This window comes from Triticum dicoccoides, chromosome 3B (assembly GCF_002162155.2).
Source record: "Triticum dicoccoides isolate Atlit2015 ecotype Zavitan chromosome 3B, WEW_v2.0, whole genome shotgun sequence".
In the NCBI taxonomy this organism is placed as follows: Eukaryota; Viridiplantae; Streptophyta; class Magnoliopsida; order Poales; family Poaceae; genus Triticum; species Triticum dicoccoides.
The window spans coordinates 574,848,710-574,853,298 of record NC_041385.1 but is presented as its reverse complement, the minus strand read 5'-3'; positions in this window follow the sequence as shown (position 1 = coordinate 574,853,298).

Below are 4,589 nucleotides of genomic sequence, written 5' to 3'. Positions count from 1 at the left end.
TCGGTGCAAAAGCTTGGATCGATGTAACTCTTTATGACTAACTCTTTTTATCACCTCCATAATCGAGAAACATCTCCTTAGTCCTCACTAAGGATATTCTTGACCGCTGTCCAGTGATCTACTCTTAGATCAAAATTGTATTCCGTTGACAAACTCAGAGCAAGGTATACAATAGGTCTGGTACACAACATATCATACTTTGTAGAACCTATGACTGAGGCATAAGGAATGACTTTTCATTCTCTTTCAGTTTTCTGCCATGGTTGGGTTTTGAGTCTTACTCAACTTCACACCTTGCCACACAGGCAAGAACTCTTTCTTTGATTGTTCCATTTTGAACTACTTCAAAATCTTGTCAAGGTATGTACTCATTGAAAAATCTTATCAAGCGTCTTGATCTATCTCTATAGATCTTGATGCTCAATGTGTAAGCAGCTTCACTGAGGTCTTTCTTTGAAAAACTCCTTTCAAACACTCCTTTATGCTTTCCAAAAAATTCTACATCATTTCTGATCAACAATATGTCATTCACATATACTTATCAGAAAGGCTGTAATGCTCCCACTCACTCTTGTAAATACAGGCCTTTCCAAAAGTCTGTATAAAACCATATGCTTTGATAAACTCATCAAAGCATATATTCCAACTGCGAGATGCTTGCACCAGTCCATTGATGGATCGCTGGAGCTTGCACATTTTGTTAGCACCTTTCGGATCGACAAAACCTTCTGGTTGCATCATATACAACACTTCTTCCAGAAATCCAGTCAGGAACACAGTTTTGATATCCATTTGCCAGATTTCATAAAATGTGGCAATAGCTAACATGATTCGGACAGACTTAAGCATCATTACGAGTGAGAAAATCTCATCATATTCAACACCTTGAACTTGTCGAAAACCTTTCGCAACAAGTCGAGCTTTGTAGATAGTAACACTACTATTAGTGTCCGTCTTCCTCTAGAAGATCCATTTATTTAACTTGGGTTGCTGATCATCGAGCAAGTCAACCAAAATCCATACTTTGTTCTCATACATGGATCCTATCTCAGATTTTATGGCTTCAAGCCATTTCGTGGAATCTGGGCTCATCATCACTTCCTCATAGTTTGTAGGTTCATCATGGTCTAGTAACATGACTTCCAGAACAGGATTACCGTACCACTCTGGTGCGGATCTTACTCTGGAAGACCTACAAGGTTCGGTAGTAACTTGATCTGAAGCTTCATGATTATCATCATTAGCTTCCTCACTAATTGGTGTAGGAATCAGAGGAACTGATTTCTATGATGAACTACTTTCCAATATGGGAGCAGGTACAGTTACCTCATCAAGTTCTACTTTCCTCCCACTCACTTCTTTCGAGAGAAACTCCTTCTCTAGAAAGGATCCATTCTTAGCAACAAAGATTTTGCCTTCGGATCTGTGATAGAAGGTGTACCCAATAGTTTCCTTTGGGTATTCTATGAAGACGCACTTCTCCGATTTGGGTTTGAGCTTATCAGGTTGAAACTTTTTCACATAAGCATCGCAACCCAAAACTTTAAGAAACGACAACTTTGGTTTCTTGCCAAACCACAGTTCATAAGCCGCCGTCTCAACGGATTTCGATGGTGCCCTATTTAAAGTGAATGCAACTGTCTCTAATGCATAACCTCAAAACAATAGTGGTAAACCGATAAGAGACATCATAGGTCGCACAATATCCAATAAAGTGCGGTTACGACGTTCGGACACACCATAACGTTGTGGTGTTCCAGGTGGTGTGAACTGTGAAACTATTCCACATTGTTTTATATGAAGGCCAAACTCGTAACTCAAATATTCTCCTCCATGATCAAATCATAGAAACTTTATTTTCTTGTTACGATGATTCTCCACTTCACTCTGAAATTTATTTGAACTTTTCAAATGTTTCAGACTTGTGTTTCATTAAGTAGATATACTCATATCTGCTCAAATCATCTTGTGAAGGTCAGAAAATAACGATACCCGCCACGAGCATCAATACTCATTGGACCGCATACATCAGTATGTATTATTTCCAATAAGTCACTAGCTCGTTCCATTGTTCCGGAGAATGGAGTTTTAGTCATCTTGCCCATAAGGCACGGTTCACAAGCATCAAATGATTCAAAAAGTCCATATTTATGGAGTTTCTTCATGCGCTTTACACCGATATGACCCAAACGGCAGTGCCACAAATATGTTGCACTATCATTATCAACTTTGCATCTTTTGGAATCAATATTATGAATATGTGTATCACCATGATCAAGATTCAATAAACCATCAACATTGGGTGTATGATCATAGAAGGTTTTATTCATGTAAACAGAATAACAATTTATTCTCTGTCTTAGATGAATAATCGTATCGCAATAAACATGATCTAATCATATTTATGCTCAACGCAAACATCAAATAACATTTATTTAGGTTCAACACTAATCTCGAAAATATAGGGAGTGTACGATGATGATCATATCAATCTTGGAACCACTTCCAACACACATCATTACTTCACCCTCAACTAGTCTCTGTTTACTCTGTAACTCCTGTTTCGAGTTACTAATCTTAGCAACCGAACAAGTATCAAATACTCAGGGGCTACTATAAACACTAGTTAGGTACACATCAATAACCTGTATACCAAATATACCCCTGTTCACTTTGCCATCCTTCTTATCCACCAAATATTCAGGGCATTTACGCTTCCAGTGACCATTTCCTTTGCAGTAGAAGCACTTAGTTTTAGGCTTTGGTCCAGCTTTGGGCTTCTTCACGGGAGTGACAACTTGCTTGCCATTCTACTTGAAGTTCCCTTTCTTTTGCTTTGCCCTTTTCTTGAAACTAGTGGTCTTATCAATCATCAACACTTGATGCTCTTTTCTTGATTTCTACCTTCGTCGATTTCAGCATCATGAAGAGCTCAGGAATCATTTTCATCATCCCTTGCATTATAAATCATCACGAAGTTCTAGTAACTTGGTGATGGTGACTAGAGAACTCTGCCAATCACTATCTTACCTGGAAGATTAACTCCCACTTGATTCAAGCGATTGTAGTACTTAGACAATCTAAGCACTTGCTCACCAGTTGAGCAATTCTCCTCCATCTTTTAGCTATAGAACTTGTTGGAGACTTCATATCTCTCAACTCGGGTATTTGCTTGAAATATTAACTTCACCTCCTGGAACATCTCATATGGTCCATGACGTTCAAAATGTCTTTGAAGTCCCGATTCTAAGCTGTTAAGCATGGTGCACTAAACTATCAAGTAGTCATCATATTGAGCTAGCCAAACATTCATAACGTCTGCATCTGCTCCTGCAATAAGTCTGTCACCTAGCGGTGCATCAAGGACATAATTCTTCTGTGCAGCAATGAGGATACACCTCGGACCTAGTCCGTATCATTGCTACTATCATCTTTCAACATAGTTTTCTCTAGGAACATATATAAAAACATAGGGAAGCAACAACACAGGCTATTGATCTATAACAACATAGACATGCAAAATACTATCAGGACTAAGTTCATGATAAATTAAAGTTCAATTAATCATATTACTTAAGAACTCCCACTTAGATAGACATCCCTCTAATCATCTAAGTGATCACGTGATCCAAATCAACTAAACCATAACCGATCATCACGTGAAATGGAGTAGTTTTCAATGGTGAACATCACTATGTTGATCATATCTACTATATGATTCACGCTCGACCTTTCGGTCTCAGTGTTCCGAGGCCATATCTGCATATGCTAGGCTCGTCAAGTTTAACCTGAGTATTCCGCGTGTGCAAAACTGGCTTGCACCCGTTGTAGATGGACATAGAGCTTATCACACCCGATCATCACGTGGTGTCTGGGCATGACAAACTTTGGCAACGGTGCATACTCAGGGAGAACACTTTTATCTTGAAATTTAGTGACAGATCATCTTATAATGCTACCGTCAATCAAAGCAAGATAAGATGCATAAAAGATAAACATCACATGCAATCAATATAAGTGATATGATATGGCCATCATCATCTTGTGCTTGTGATCTCCATCTCCGAAGCACCATCATGATCACCATCGTCACCGGCGTGACACCTTGATCTCTATTGTAGCATCATTGTCGTCTCGCCAACTATTGCTTCTATGACTATCGCTACCGCTTAGTGATAAAGTAAAGCAATTACAGGGCGATTGCATTGCATACAATAAAGCGACAACCATATGGCTCCTGCCAGTTGCCGATAACTCGGTTACAAAACATGATCATCTCATACAATAAAATATAGCATCACGTCTTGACCATATCACATCACAACATGCCCTGCAAAAACAAGTTAGACGTCCTCTACTTTGTTGTTGCAAGTTTTACGTGGCTGCTACGGGCTGAGCAAGAACCGTTCTTACCTACGCATCAAAACCACAACGATAGTTCGTCAAGTTAGTGTTGTTTTAACCTTCTCAAGGACCGGGCGTAGCCACACTCGGTTCAACTAAAGTTGGAGAAACTGACACCCGCCAGCCACCTATGTGCAAAGCACGTCGGTAGAACCAGTCTCGCATAAGCGTACGCGTAATGTCGG